Genomic DNA, 16,747 nt, shown 5'->3' on the forward strand with positions numbered 1-16,747 from the left:
AGCTATGATAAATTGATGTCTCACAACTGAACTCCACAAATAGAAACAACCAAATGGATCCTAGAAAAAAGAGTGGCTTATTTGGGGAAACATATTCCCAACCACAACCCTTTTACATTGAGTTGTGCTTAAGTGGAAAAGAAAAATAAGTATAAAACTAAAAGAGTAAACATAACAGATCTCGACTAATAATCCAGGGAGAAACACTTCATATCATTGTTACTAGGAATGACTAATCTGATAAAGCCCTTAGCTAACACCAGCTGTCCATAATCAAAATAGACTAGCAACCATTCCCAGGCCTACGATGGTGCACACAGGCTGCTGAGAAGGACTGATTCTATCAAAACCTAAGCAGCTCCAAAGTTCATTCAGTTCTGCTCCTGAACAAGCTTCAACACCATTTTAGACCTCTCCAAGGGGGTGTAAAGCTCCAGAGCAGGCATATTAAAGAGTGGTTGAAGTCATCTCATTTAATGCAAGAATCCCTCTACAACCGCGGTTATCTGTGGTTGCAGCTCTGGGGGAGCTGGGCAGGGCTGCTCCAAAGACCTTTGTCAAGTTCCAAATATTGGAAAGCCATTTCTTACAGTAAGTCACACCCCTCCTCTCTGCCTTTCCCACTGCAAGGGGTCTAAGCCTCCTTCTGATGATAGGACTTTAAAGAGAGGAAGACAGCTACCATGGCCCCTTACTCACAACTCCCACTGTCTTCCTAGAGCATCTGACAGCCCGCATATCATTCGTGTCTCTCTCCCTGTCACTTTGGTTCAGCAAGTTATGTGATACAAAATCTAGACTTTTTGAAAAAACTTACCTGCTTCCAAAAAAAAAAAAACAAAAAAACTTACTTGCTTCCTTTTCTACCATATTTTTGTTGTTGTTGTAAAAGGTGTTTATGTTTATTTTGTACTCACTCAGAACTGAATAAGTGAACCAGTACACATCATACTAAGCCTTTTTTTTTTTTTTTTTAAAGATTTTATTTATTTATTCATGATAGTCACACAGAGAGAGACAGAGAGGCAGAGACACAGGCAGAGGGAGAAGCAGGCTCCATGCACCGGGAGCCCGACGTGGGATTCAATCCCGGGTCTCCAGGATCGCGCCCTGGGCCAAAGGCAGGCGCCAAACCGCTGCGCCACCCAGGGATCCCATCATACTAAGCCTTTATCCGGAGGATGTCCTTTTCGTCATAAGTCAATATTTATGCTGCTTTGTGCCTGTTTAAACTCCACTCTGCTACTTTCCTCTGGCGTGGAGTCTCTCTGTATTTGGTCTTCTCCATTCACTCACTCTTGCCCTGTGGATTAAGGTCAGGTAGCAAATGCCTCCCTTCTACATCATCTAATTGATCATGCTGCTGTGACATTTCAATCTCTGCCTCATCGGGAGAAGAAGCTCCATGTTAGATGGTAATGCTGTGGAGGGGAACACAGAAATAGAAAAAGCCTATTAACCTTCAGAAAACGATAGCACATTTTGTGCTTCTCTTAACACCTGATTATTTTCTAAGCAGTAAAACCTTCAATTTATTAAGCCCTAGGTGGGTAAGTGATGTTTTATCAAACAGAGAACATGAAATACCACTTCTATGTGATTTTGTGGCACTCTCACAAACTGGGAGAGATTGGAGTAATGACCAATCTGTGAGAGTCACAGATCTGAGACCTGAACACTGAGGTGCTCTGTCTACACATTTCTTTTTTTTTTTAAGATTTTATTTATTCATGAGAGACACACAGAGAGAGAGGCAGAGACACAGGCAGAGGGCAAAGCAAGCTCCATGCAGGGAGCCTGACGTGGGACTCGATCCCGGGTCTCCAGGATCATGCCCTGGGCCGAAGGCAGCGCTAAACCGCTGAGCCACCCGGGCTGCCCCTCTGTCTACACATTTCTACATTGATATTTACACAGATATTGCTAACGTGTAACTCCAAAAGGCAGAATTCAGACCTTGTCTGAAAGAGCTGGGACTATAACCCAAAGCACCCGGTACAGACCCAGCTTCTACTGTGTCGAGCAGCTTTACCTATCTTAACTCACTCACCCTTCAAAACATCCTCTTAACACCTGGAAGATGGGCTCCATTTTACAGATGAGTTCACTGAGGCTTGGACACTTGTGACTTGTTGAAGCTCACATGTGAAGCTCACATAGAGTTTAACTAGAAAACACATCAATCACTGAAATCAGTAGAGCATAAGCATCTCTCATAATTTCTCCTCTCTGAGATATTATACTACAAAATTAACCTCTGCTCATACCCTAATTTTGGTAAGTAATACAGACAAAAGAAGCAGTCAGAGGGGACTAAGGAATCCAAGAAGGCTACTGGCATATGTTATGGAGGATGTGTCACCAAGACACTACCTGGCAGCCAACCCTGATCTTGGTCTCAGCACCTTGAGAGGGAGAGAGAAGCCATCCTATGCTGCTAATGGTGCAGGAACACCTCGAGGCTGTTCTCGCATCTGCTGGTGGCCACCTCTCCTGCTGCTGTTTGCTGCAGAAGCCTGACTCCAAAGGCCTATCTCCACCAAGAACATAGGATCTTTCAAAATATGGAAGCCCCAAGATAGGACCCAATTTTCTGCTGTCTCTGGCTTGAGGTATGAAAACCCATTTTTTAAAAAAATGTTCCGGGGAGAGGAGGAGACAATATTTTTCTTTCTCATTTTCTGAAAGAATGGAGAAGTTTCCTCTGAACATTTTGTAGAAAAAAAAAAGGAAAAGAAAAATCCTGGGGATGGGGATGTAATGTTCCTTCTGAAATTTTCCAGGTATTTCTGAACCTTCACACCACTTACTCTAGTATTAAAGCACGTGAACAGCAGGAACCTTTTTTAGGTAATTAGGCACAGAACAATCTCTGCTTTGCCGTCTTCTTTATAATTGCAGGCTAGTGACATGTGTTCCTTCATCTGTAAAATGGTGATAATATTAGCCTACTCCAGGGAGATTTTGTAAGGATAATAGAGAAAATTTGCCTGTATACCCATTTTTAGCAACCACCTCCATAGACAAAAGTTTCTAAGGGATTTGGGAGGAGTTGGAGGGAGCACAGAGGGAGTGGGATGATAGGAGGAAATTCAGAGAAAGAAGCCCAGCCCACCTCTTCCAAGGGATAGCATCCCAGTTTATCTTCCCCCAGTATAAGCTCTCTTTTGTGATCTAGATCTTCTTCTGACCCAGCAGGTTCTCCATGAGACCTCTTCCGGGTCTCAGGGAGCTAGTATTCCCACCATAAGGGCCCTTGCTTAATATTTTGTTATAGAGAGTCTCACATTTTTATACATGCCTTGCTGCTTTCCAGACTACATGAAATATGCTAATACCATGACAATGGCTTCATTAAGAAAATTATAGTAATGTAGAATCGATTGACTTTTGGCCTAAGAGACCAATTACATCACTGTCCACCTCCCACTTTAGTTTTATGATGGTTGACAAGCACACAGAGCCCCATAGCAGCAAAGGCAAAGCTGGTCTTCAAGGCTGACCATCCTGAGATGCTTACATACCCAGCCAGCCGCAGAAGTAATAAAGTATTACTCGCCATCGGAGAGTGAAGGAAAACAAAACAAACAAACCTCAAATGAACACCACCATGGCAGAATCATGAAAAAATAAAGCCACTGCTTGATTGGATTTAAAAGAAATTACACAAAGAAGAAAGAACGTTTCTTTCAGTTCACCCAAATTAATAACATTTAACTCTACTGAAAGCATTCAGTTTGCAGAGAATATGATTATAGGTCAAGCCACCAACAAAAAGTTGGGATTCAGAATGTGATAAATTAGAATTGGCCTTTTGTATCACAATGTCAGTGTTTTCAAATTACTAGAATGTTTTAATAGAAATCACTCTTTAAGAAGTTAGGCTTCTTAATTGTATTTGTAGATGAATATGATTGCCCCATTTTTTAGTTAAATAAAATTTTAGTATCTACATTGAATTTGGTCAAGATGTATATCCAAAAATATAGCTAAATAATAACAACTAACTCTTTCTAGAAACAAAGCCAAGACAAAAGACATATTCATCAAGTATAAAATCTGATCATTTTTTATTTTAGTTTCACAGGTCTCAAAAATGACCTAGAGTGGATGATTACATGTTCATTCCCCTCTTCCTGTCCAACTACCTGCTTTGCATCATAAGCAAGACTCTTCTATACTTGTGATTCTTTTTCTGAATATGTCAAAATACCAATGGTCCTGCAGTAATTTCAATTCCTCTCTATGCATTTCCATCTACCTTTTCAACAAGTATCAAATTAATGATCTGTTCATCTCTGAGTCACTACTGAGGCACCCCATAAATCAAGAGATGTGCTTTTGATTCAATACATTACCTTCATTCCTTCTCTGCTAGACCCTAAAAAAGAAATCATTCGGATTAGGGAAAATTATTGCCAGAAGAGAATCATCAAAAAAGTGTCTCAAAGGGTCACCTGGGTGACTCAGTCAGTTAAATATCTGACTCTTGATTTCAACTCAGGTCATGATCTCAGGATGGTGAGATCCAGCCCCAACCCGTGTTGGACTCTGCGCTCAACACGGAGTCTGTTTGAGTTTCTCTCTCCTTCTCCTTCTCCTTCTGCCTCCCTCCACCACATATTCTCTCTCACTAAAATAAATAGGGGTAGCTGGGTGGCTCAGTCAGTTGTGTATCTGCCTTCAGCTCAGGTTATGATCCTGGAGTCCCAGGATTGAGCCCCAGGATCAGGCTCCCCTCTCAGTGGGCAGTCTGCTTCTCCCTCTGCCTCTGCCCCTTCCCCCTGCCTTGTGCTCTCTCTCACTTTTTCAAATAAATAAAATCTTTGTAAAAAGTTAAATAAACGTTTTTTTAAGTGTTTCATGGCCTTCAAAATCTAAATCAGATCTGTAAAACTGATTATGAAGTATTAGTTAAGCACTATCATTGCAAGATGGTATTTAAAAGTAGCATAAGTCTATATATATGCATATGATATGCAATTTTGTATGTATGCACAATAACTTAAATGAAAGACATAAATATAAACTGTTGCGGTGGATATTTATGTGCATGTGTGTTAATACTTTTGACAGCTCAATATTCACTTCTCCTTCCTATAGAACACAAATTTTCTTTTGGTGAATTACTTCTTTCCCATTATATTGTCTTGGTGGAACAGTAAATCCAGTGGGGCATCCTACTAAGAATGTCAAATTAACTAGCCTTTCCCACACTTCCTTGTAAAAGCCAGAAGCCTGGGGAATCAGCTGTCATTTTCCAGGATTTGCATGTTTATGTGAGAGATATTGGGCTGGAAGAAGCTGTTGGAATTCCACACTTCCCACCAGTGGTGCCTGAACATGATTGTTCCTGGTCTGAAAATACTGCCAGCCCCCAGAGCAGCCTTCAGTAATGACTATTCTCAGCTTTCCAAGTGATTTCCTGGTAAATTTCCAGGAGATTCCCTGCTTAAATTGCCCAAAGTCATTTTCTGTTGCCTGCAACCCAAGGACCCTGATCATGACAGTTACTTATGAAACAAACACTGTGTAAGAATACACATTAAATATATTATTTACATTCTGGGTGATTAGTATACATGTGTAGATGCATTTTGTTGATCAGTGACTAGAGAGGATAAAGGAAGTTGAATTTTGAGGCAGGAAGGTTGCCATGAGCTCTCTCCAGGAAAATAAGAACTGAGAAAACATCTTTTTCAGACAGTGTGTATGTGTGTGTGTGTGTGTGTGTGTTTCAGATACTATACATATATATAACTAGTGGTATGTTCTGAAATTTTATTAATACCTTTAATAGAATATCAGTTAAAATTGGCAGCAGGGATGTTCGGTGAGAACTCCAACAGCAAAAAAAAAAGTGAGCTGCCTTTCTCTGTGGAAAAATTTTATATCTTATGCTGCCATTAAAAGAACATCTCATCCAACTATTCAATATATGTGAGTTTATTATGCTCAAATAGCTATGGATATTTTATTGTTCACTCTTTGCGATCTTTTTTAATAGCTACTAACTATCCTGACATGCCCATATCACCCCACCAGGAGAGGATTTCTTCGCCTTGTTGATACAGAGAATTAACTTAATGTTGCAGAACTTAAGGCCTTCTCTTTTATAAACTTATCATATCCTTTCTCTCCCTGTGCAATAAGTCTGATTTAATTATCTCCTAGAAATCAGTAAAGGTACTATTTTTGTCTTGGCTTGCCCTTAATCCTTATTTGATTAAAGTACCACATGCTTAATTGGGCTGCGTTTACCTCAACCTCTTCATTCCAAATATGGAAGGCAGCAGTGGGACTGTTGGGGTGTTTTCACAGGCCCCTTCGGCTCCACAGACAGTTCTGGGATCACCAGCAGATGGGAGTCATGCACAAAATGCGGGTTCCTCTTCTAGGCCGCGCCACCCCGCACTGCTACGCCCCCTGAACCTCTTCTCTTCCTGGGTTCCTGCCAGCAAGGGAAGAGGAGGTATTTGTAAGAATGAGGAGGGTGTGTGACACCTATTACTCCCCATTCAACAGGCTGGAATCTTCTCAATCTTGCAGGTCTTTTAAAAAGACTTCAAGTGCTATTAGGTGGAAGCCCTGCAGTATTGACAAGAAAGGGCTCACTAAAAAGCTCAGCATCTGAAAAGGAAAGAGAAAAACACAGGCCCCTGTCAACACATATTTGTTAAGAAAGGATGGGTATTACTGTGATGCTTCTACCAATGAGTGAACTTTGAAGATGCCAGGAGAGAGAAGGAGTGGGACAGGAAGAGGGAGCATTTCTCTTGGCTCCAAGTGGAAGCAGTATTGCATCAAAGTCATTTTCCCACCAGTCGGCATAACCAGGGTCTCTACGACACAGGGCCCAGCTGTAACAGAACAACGTCGGTAGAGGAAGTGGCTGGGTTTCGACATTACCTTCTGTACTGGTTTCCTGTCCGGCCACCATAACAAAGCACCACAAACTGGGTAGCTTTCAACAGCAGAAATTTCTTCTCTCACAGTTCTGGAGGCTGGAAGTCTGAAATCAAGGTGTTGGCAGGGTTGGTTCCTTCTGGAGGCTCTGAGGGAGAATCCGTTCCCTGCCTTTCTCCTAGCCTGTGCTGCTTGCCAACCATCCTTGGCATCCCTTGACTTGCAGCTGATTCACTCCAATCTGTGCCTCTGTCATCACATGGCATTCTCTCTGAGTGTCTCTGTGCACAAATTTGCCTCTTCTTATAAGGACACCAGTGAATTAGGACCCACTGTAATCCAGGACGACCTCAACTTAATTTGATTATATAAGCAAAAGCCTTATTTCCAAATAAAGTCACATTTGAGGCACTGGGAGCTATGACTTCAACATATCTTTTTGGGAAACACAATCCAATCCACAATATCCTCTGTAAACAAAGTAGCTGTGTGCTGTTTCCAAGCTATTCAGCACTCACCTTTGTATGTTCAACCCTTTCTAGAACTCACAGTGGTCCACAGTTGGTAGCAACAACTCATGGTGTACCCTTGCATGGGTGTATTGCCATAATTTAATTGAACTGTTATAGAGTAGAGGACTGTGCTACAAATAAGAGGTAAGGAACATAATTCATCTGGATCCAAACAAAGGCTGTTTGTTCACTATAACCCACAAGAATTTTGCCTTGTGGGTATATCAGAGAAGGAGCTCAGGGTAATCAATGGGTCTACCAAAATGGACACCACTGAAACTGGAGACCAGTGTGGGTGGGAGAGAGGAAGAATGTTATACATGCTGAGAGGCATAACTACACTGTCATAGAAACCACACTATAAACGTCACTTACCTGTTACGTTGCTCAGAGACTCTGTCTCTTCCAGTGTGCCATCAAAACCATTAATGCCTAGAATGCAAACGTGTTAAGAACCTCTGTTTTCAATTTTAAGTGTAGATCAAATGTTCCAACTCCCGCATCTATCCCACTGAATAATATCTTCATAATTTACCAATTGAACTCAGTACATTGTCTAAAGATGAAAATCTCAGACCTATAAAGGAAATGATCTGTGGTAACTGAGTACTTTTTAAAATTTATCCAGTGATTCATTCCATGGATATAGGAGAGTGGAACCCACTAAGGGCTTGAATCAAATCACCCAACTTCACCAGAAAAAAAAATGATCTCAAGAATATGAATCTCAAGAATACATCTATAGTTTCTGAAGGTACCAAGGAGGATTTGCCCAGGTTACAATCCCCAGAAATATTGGAAAGCCAGAAGTCCCATCAACAACGATTTGTTCTGAAGATGACAGAAGAGCAGCCTGACACAAGGGAAATACCCAATGCCACACAAAACTGAAGATTTTATAGAGAACCCTTTATCAGGTATGTTTCCAACCAAGAGAGCTAGAAGTAAACCCAGGAAAGGTACCTGCTATAAAGACACAAAATGAAAAGCATAGATGCCTAATAATGTCACCTCCTTTGTAGTTGTCCTGGGGGCCAACTACAAAGTTGTGTCTTCTCCCCATGGAGCTTCTGGGTAGCCTGTCCCTCAGTGACATTTTACATAACATAGATAATGGAGGGGACTCATGAGGCAGGAGATCTGCACAAATATTCTCTCAGAAAAATCAGATTCAGTGAAGGGAAATGGGGGAAAGAATAGAAATCTAGGGGAAAGAAAAAAAAAGTGTTCTGCTTTTGCTCCAATGGTCAGCTTCTTCATCCCTCAGCCACCCTCTTCTTCTCTACCCCACTGACTGCTGAGACCTCTATGTTTATCCTGAAAGCCAAGTGAACGTTAGGTGGAAAAATGAGAGCCCACGAACCGGTGGCCTTCCCACCACTCTCCACAGTCCAGGGAAAAACTGTGAAGATGACACTCCTCTGTGTCCTGCTGAGGCACTGGGTCAAATGCAGAGACTGAACCAACTAAAAGGCAATCTGAGAGCCTCATAAGTTTACAGACGGGAGAAGGACTCTGGAAATGTGAACAGTACCGAAGCTCTCTCTCCTGACCACTCCTTTACTTCTCTGTCCTTCAGAAACCTGTTCCTACTCTGCTTCTCAAAATATTCTAGCCAGAACTTTCAGGCCACTGGGCTGGGGCTATACCCAAAACAACACGTTGCCTTTCACAGGACACCCTAGTACTGCCGAGTCAGTTGTAGTTTTAGTTTGGAGGTGCAGCAGAACCACCTTGGGACTGAGACTGGTGGCCACATTCCTCTTCTTTCCTGAACACACAGCTGGACCTCACAGCCAGTTCCCTTGGAGTTAGGTATAGCCACAACATTGAACTCTAACAAGGGGACTATAAGGGACGTGCACCACACATTGATCTGGCGCGTGGAATTTCCGTGCACAGTAATCTGTGCTCTTTCCCTGCCCACTGGCCTGATGCAACAAACAAAACCACTTTGGAAGCCACCTGGAGAAGATGGCAGAGCCACGTGGCAGAGCCACAGGGTGGACAGTGGTTAGGTCTCTGAATCACCACTAGGAAGCTCCAACCAAAGAACAACCTTTAGAGTATTCTATAAGCAAGAAATGAATGATTATGTTTGAGCCATTATACATTCTTGACTCCAATTTGTTTCTTACAGCAATAAATCTACCTTAATTAATATGCACCTTCCTTCTGAGGTGCCTGTGGTGGAGGCTGTGTGCTTCCCGACACTGGTTTTCACTAGAGCATTTCATTGAGTAATTATGCTTCTGAAAACACTGCAGATGATATAAGACAGCCTTCCCTATTAATGATAAAACTTTGCTAAATAACAGGCCCCTGTGTTCCTGTGCAGAGGAAACAGGGCGAGTTGTAGAGTCAGACTGGGTTTGATCTCTTTTCCACAATATTCTGCCCAGGTGATTAATATCAGCTCACTTTCTCTTTCTGATCCTAAACCCTTCTCTGTAATTGGGACAACTAATTATCCCAATTAATTATTAGGATACATTTGCAAAGTGTAAAATTGAAGGAGTAGAATCAAGGCACTTAATACAGTACCTGGTACACAGAAGCTGTTATTGTCATTAATATTTATATTTACTAATATTTACTTGATTATACCCTTTAAGTATGGAAACAGCATACTGATTCTTCCTTTTAGCTTTAGCATTAAACATGAGTTCCCAGAAGACATGGATTATTTCTAATTTATTTTTGGATGCCTTCATCTAGAAGAGTGATGGTTACTTCATGAAGGGAAGCTATCCTTAGTATTAACATTAGTATTCACTAAGTGTCATCTCCAAAGCAAGACTTGTATCTATAAATCTTTCTCTGGAATCTAGAAGGGTGACCTACATGTAATTGGCCCTCAGCAATAGTAGTTAGTAACCTAATTTCTCAAAAAAAATTAATTAAATTTTAAAATAAATTCTCTCTTTAGGTAGTTGATGTGATTCTGGTCATGGGGATTGGTGGGAGGCAATGGTCACTATACAATAGGTGGGTCTGTGAGGGAATGTGGATTCCAAATCAGTAGCAGTCTGAAGTTCCCAACCCCCCTGTACAACATATGTAGCATTGCTCCCCACAACTACCAGAACATTCTTTCAAAGTGGAGCATTCTCCAGTTCCCACTATGTCATTAAAGGTAAACAATATAGCTTAACCAGCCTACCTCAAAAAGTTGTCATGAAATTCGTCCAATGCAAAAACAATTTACAGAATGCAAGTTTTTCTGGGAAATTGACTGGTGTCACTCTATCATCAATGTGCCTTACATAACAACTGTCAAATAGTTATTTTTTCCCCTAATTTCCAGAATTGTAAATAGAAATAGTGCCTGTATTTTTGATGCCATAATTAAAAAATACTACACTATAAAACTTTTTCAAAATGTTATTGAAAAGTGAAAACAGTACCAAAAACGTTGATGTGAAGCGATATACACATATGGAGGGATGCTGTACTGTAACGGTTATTCTCACGAAAGTTACCTCCAGTCTTCTTTGTCATCAGTACCCTTGCATTCATCCTTTCCCTTCATCTGGTGGGAGATCCTGTGTCCCGTTCTTGCCCTGTATAAGGCATGGCCATGTTTTACCTCAAGACATTATTACTAAGACAAATACTTTTCTATTTTATATATTACATAAAGACAAATATTTTTTATTATTAAATTGTCTGTTTCTTGGAAACACACCCAGAAATGACTTATTTCTTTGGCAATAAGGTAATAAAGCACTCCACCTTGTCCGAGACAAGGCTGTATCACACACAAGTAAGGCTAGCGGGTGATAAGTCACATTTCACTTTGTCAAGATTGTTCGAACAATGAGTAGACTCATAAACTGCCTTTGAAATGAAAAACAGGAATTGGGAGGAGAAGGCAGGGCAAGAGCTTAAATGAGAAAAATAGGTTGAAATTAAACTTTGACGTAGCTAGAGGAAATGTAGTTCAACTGCACTGTATATAAATAATTGTCCTGGTTACATAGGTAAAGAAGTTTGAAAGAAGGTGCAGGTTGCATTAGAAGTGTCACCAGTGGGTACTGTCAGGCTTGAGACCAAATGGCCCTCAAAGGGTCAGTTACCTTGGGGCTTTCTCCCTCAGGCAAGACTAGTCCTCCTGCTTTGGTATTCCATGTTTCAGCACACACAATGAATTCAGCTCTTGAGGATTTAAGCTCATGGGAGGTTGAGGGAGAAACAAGAAAGTCAACGTATCCACTTACACTGAGCCATGCAGCTTTCAGGACACTCCTGCGTGTCTCCTCTGGCTGGCCCAGAAACACAGCCTGAAAGCAGTTCTCTGGGTTGCCCCTGGCCTCAGAGCCAGTTGTAGGATTCAGATCACATGACTTACGGTCCATTCCTCTCCACCACAGAACACACCTGTCTCTGAGAGTCAGTGCATCAAGTTGGGGGAAATGCAGGCCTTCTGCCTTCCTGGTGTGCCAACCTTGGCCTGTCTGTCCCTTGTTCTCACCTGCCTCCTACACGTACTTAGCCTTACTCACCCCCACCCCATCTGGATGGCAGTCTTTCTCCCTCATCATATCAATGAGGTCAAACAAGGGTCTGAAGCTTCCTGTTGACAGCATGTGAAATGCTTTATTTCTGATCAAATATTTCAATATTTGATCCCAAGGACCACGTGATACTTTAACTCAAGTTGTCAACTCTCCTCATAAGAAACAATGTTATTTTTCCCCAGGGCAGAATATATTTTGCCTGCTTGTTGATGCAGAAGCTACTCATTTGATGGTATCATCTGCAAATCCTTAGGTTTCAACTTCCATCCGAGACAGATAGTCATATTATTAAATTGACTTCAGAAGCACAAATTTCTGGCCAAAGGAAGTCTGGAATAGCAGATATTTGTAACTAAAAGAACACCTGGTACCTGAAGCACAAGAACATTGTTGAAAAAACAATAGACTACAATTCCGAGGACTGGGTTCTCAACCCTGTTCAGTCTTGAAGGCCCTGGCTCTCCTTCCCCCATCCCTTCGGCTTCCCCTGGGGACCTCCAGAAGGCCACCAGCGTCTGCAGGCTAGGCATCAAGCCCTCATCAGGCACCAGATTAGCCAGCATCATGATCTCAAATTCCCAGCCGCCAGGACCATGAGAGATAAACATTTATTGTTTAAGCCAGGTAATCTGTGAGATTTTTTTTTTTAGTGCCCTAAGACACCTAAAGTTATGACCAAGTTCAAACCCTGTGCTAAAAGTAGAGGCCAAGTGAAATTACAAAAAGGTCCGAAGACATTGCCCCCAGGGCAGCCTACTAATGCCAAGAGTCCCAGATCTTGGGTGTTCTACTCTGAGGGCAGAATTAGAAATTAATTTGTGTCAGTGCCAGCTCTACTCCCAAAAACGTAGCAAATGACCTAAATGGTCTGATTCAGAGAACGGGCAGTCCAAAGGCCACCTTGCACAATAGTATATCCCTGGCCAGCAAGCTGGGCGCTTGCTGAGCTGCCATTCACAAGTCCATTCTTCTGGAATAAGGACTGCTCTCTTCCTGAGGCCCTCTTTCAAACTGCAAATTCCACTGAGTTGGGAGGCAGAAGCTCATTGCTCCAAGCTGGTCTACCAGATGCAGCCGGCAAGAGAGAGCCCCAGAGGCCTGGAGAAAGGCTGGGGGTGGGGGGCGAGGAGAGGGAGCTGATGCAAGGTAACTGGAAGGAGGGAAGGAGGCAGGTGAAGGCTACCGCCTACAGCTCCCTGCACTGGCACCAATGCCACAGCAGAGAATGCTGCTCCTGGCTTGAGCTGGGATGCACAAGCCCCTGTTTAGAGTTTATAGCCTCCCAAACCAGGCGGCACTACTTGCATGGGAAGGTAATCAGAAGCAGGGAGCACATCATGGTGGGGACATGGCTACAGCAGATGGTGGCCATGTGAGCTGTGGTGGCAGCTTGTTCAGAGTAGATTCTGTTCTGCTTTCACGGCATCTGTTTCCAAGGGAGGCTGAGCCTCCCGATCTGCTGACACTGCTGCTCCCGCATCTGAGTCGGTCACCGGCTCAGCAGCCAGACCCCTCAGCCTTCAGGCAGCCCACACTGAGCTCAGGCAGAAAATGGAATTTCCCCTTCCTGCCTCATTAAGGGAACCATACAAGTTCACTTCTCGAACAGGAGCAATTTGGGCAGGATTTAATCTTGAGCAGTGATGAGCAAAGGCATCAAATTCCATGAGCCTTCCTGCATCTCAGTAAGAAATGCACTGGAGTAAGAAAGAAATCGCTGCACACATCCTTACTCCCATGGGGCATTTGCAACTCCATCTGCTGCTTCACGTGCTAAGTGCTACGGGTGGCAGTAATTTCTAAGGAATCATTAAAAAAAAAATTCTTTACGGGCCATACTTTGCATTTTTACCTCCATTGAGCATATCACTGAGCACCAAGCAGGAATACCATGGGTCACAAAATCTCATTGTCTTTAGATGTATCTGTATTCAAGGGGCAAGCCATTCTGGGAATATCCAGATAACGAGGGTGCCACATTGATGAGATGTTTCTTATAACATCTCTTTTAATCCACTACTTCGTTTCCCATGTGTTGACCCCACCTTCATTTCAGCTTCTTCAGTTCCACCTCAGGCATGAGATCTGTTGTTTAAGTGTGGACTGTGGGGAGGAAAATGTTTAAGAATGAGATCATAGCTTTCACTAAACCCCGCTGCCCCCAAGACACAAAGAGCCACTTTTGGCAGCCTGGCCAGTTGGACAGGAAGACCAGCGGCTGAGGAACAGCGCCAAGCTTTAGCTAAGTGCTCCGTGTTGAAAGGTTTCATGCAAAAATCCTAAAGCAGAGAAGTGAAATTTCAGGGAGTAGAGCTCCCCAACTCCTGTCCTGGAAATGACCGGAGTCTACTCTTGTCATTACAGCATGGCCTCTGGCTCCTGGAAACCTGGTCTCAATTTCCACCAGGCAAACAAAAACGAATGCAAACTTCACTGCCCCATCCTCCCCACGCTGCCAAAGCGACCCAGGCTTGCAGCAGGCTCTGACTTCTCTCACTTCCTTTCAAAGCACAAGCTCTCAGCACCCTCTGCTCCACCCAGAGGGTAGGTGGCAAACAGCCAGGCTCTGGGACAGCCAGAGAAGCAAAGACAAAAAACAGAGCCCTGGGCATGTGAGCCGCCTCAAGGGTGGGAGGAATGTGGAGAAGGTTCTGCATGCCCTTGGAGTTGAACGTCCAGACACTGCAACTTGGAAGGACCTCTCTCCACTTTGGTCATTCACTGATAGTAAACCTAGCCTGGAGTGAGCAGTGGAAACCCACAATTACCCAGAACTCAGATTTAAGTCTCCTGGCGACTCTCTGCCTACGACTCCTCACCATCTTCCCGTGCACGGGGTAAGAAGAGAAAGGAAGAGGATCATGGAGCAGGAATGTTTGAGAAACTCTAACTCCAGGGTTTTCTGAATCAGAAATTGTGCACTTTTCATCTCTTCTGCACTCCTCATGAAGCATCTGGTGGGCTGCTCCCAGCTCATGTCCTCATCTCCTTGTGGCAACTTGGAATGCAGTGAGGCCGGGACAGAGCTCAGCCTATGTCTGGACCCCAGGGCCTCTCTCTTGCAGCTTGGGCAGGCGCTGAAGCTACAGAGGAAACATGTGGAAACTTATAAAAAGGAAGCTGTGGCTCAGCTTTAGCAGGCAGTATAAAGAGACACGGGGTTGAGGGCTTGAAGCTTACCCATGCTTAGATCCCTGTCCCATCACCTCCAAAGCCACTGTCAGAGAAGCTAGTGTGAAATAAGGTGGACTTCTCTGCCTCTCCCTACAGGAGAGGTCTATGTGCCTCTATGTGCCTATATCTTTTTTGAGAAGTTAAAAAAAGAAAAGTTTCATCTTCTTTAGATTGTGCTACTTACAGCACAAAACCTAGATTTTAACCCAGAGCCGTGTCACCTTTAGGAAATGTAGAGTCATGGTGAAATCCAGCCCTCCAGAATTTTTCGTGCGGGTCTTCCAGATGTTGTTACTTGCCTTGACCCTTCTATGTACCAAGATAGCAATAATCATTCTTTGTGATACATGCCAGGGATCTCAAATATATCAGGCAAAGCAGATGTTATTATTCCCATTTTATAGACAAAGAAAATGAGGCTGAGAGTTTACTGGTTGCATGATTTGCCCCAGATCTTACAGCGAGTAACAGGGCTGCAATTCAAACCCAGATATGAGCCTGAACTCGGTTTCTTTCCCAGGTGCTGCACCTTCTACCCATTTCCAGTGGTCAGAACTCAGTCAACCTGTGATTCTCTTCCATAAAGCTGAGCCCCCAGAACACCCACCACCCTCACACTCTCTTTGACCACTGAGACTCAGCTGTCACTGAGCTCTGCTGTCACTGTCCCCCTGAAATACTAACCCAGAAATAGGCACACTACTTCCTTTCCCTTGAGATACACCTGCTACCTACATATATTCTTCTGATATGCCAGTCATGGGACTGACTACCCATACTGGCTGCTGCCATTTCATCTTTCTTTCGTATCTATACATTTGTGCCTATATCTTAGGCTCTGGTGTTTACCCCAAGTTATAACCCTAGACAGAGGAAGTCTAGGCTGTTAAGTTTTTGATGAAACAGAGAATCACTCAGGATTAGGCACTTAATAAAGATGATGATGGTGGTGGTGATGATGATGATGATGAAGGTGGCCTGGGATGCTCTGTCCTGATAAAACATCACCAAAATTATCCAAAAGATTTCCCAGCAAACTGCAACAGAGGACTCAGTAGACACAGGCATCAGAGTCTCTGTGAATGGGTTTTCCCCCAGTAGTACCAGATGAAGGTTTGGCATCCTCCCCCTCTCAGGGCACTGAACCAGGGGGCTGAGAGGCTCAGAGGCAGCAGGAGGCAACTGCTGCAGGAAGAGCACCTGTGAGCAACCAAAAGTATCACCTGCTCTCCACGACAGGGAACCAAATGCCTCTGAGTCATAATTACCAAGCTCAGAGCCAAGCTGACAGGCTGGAGGAAGAAGTTAGCATACCTCCACATCACACAAGGAGTACTGGTTTCCCTCAGAACATGCTGAGCATGGCTCTAAGTGGAGAAGCTCGAGCAGAGAGCCCCGTCCCCCTGGTGAGCCAGCCGCATTTCTCCGTCCTCCTGCAGAAGGCTCTGCATCCCACCCCCTGGCCTGCTGAATGGGGTCAGTGCACCAGCACAGGGCCTCACTCACAAAGCAACAGTGATAGTTGTGGTTCTGTATGGAACAAGGGCCACGATAATAAGGTAAAAACTGTGGGGACATTTTCACACAGGATGCAACTTCTTCCAGAAAGCACTCAGACCCTTGTTGTATCTTTTA

General features: G+C 43.5%; 1 long non-coding RNA gene across 3 annotated transcripts in view; it reads right to left on the minus strand.

Moving 5' to 3' along the window:
* Window positions 1–1,038: 1,038 nt before the first annotated feature.
* The window catches only part of LOC129516409 (uncharacterized), an 80,267-nt gene continuing 64,558 nt past the window's right edge, over window positions 1,039–16,747 (minus strand). The window contains exons 4-6 of one of the 3 annotated variants that reach the window (XR_008665759.1): window positions 6,910–7,012; window positions 6,262–6,451; window positions 1,039–1,421 (exon numbers count right to left, since the gene is read on the minus strand). This is a non-coding gene — a long non-coding RNA (uncharacterized LOC129516409). Of the gene's footprint in view, window positions 1,422–2,050; window positions 2,168–2,810; window positions 3,266–6,261; window positions 6,452–6,909; window positions 7,013–16,747 lie in introns of those variants that run through there. The other 2 variants (XR_008665758.1, XR_008665760.1) reach the window with 2 other exon arrangements.

Source organism: Nyctereutes procyonoides, unplaced genomic scaffold, assembly GCF_905146905.1.
Source record: "Nyctereutes procyonoides isolate TBG_1078 unplaced genomic scaffold, NYPRO_anot_genome, whole genome shotgun sequence".
NCBI classification, from domain to species: domain Eukaryota; kingdom Metazoa; phylum Chordata; class Mammalia; order Carnivora; family Canidae; genus Nyctereutes; species Nyctereutes procyonoides.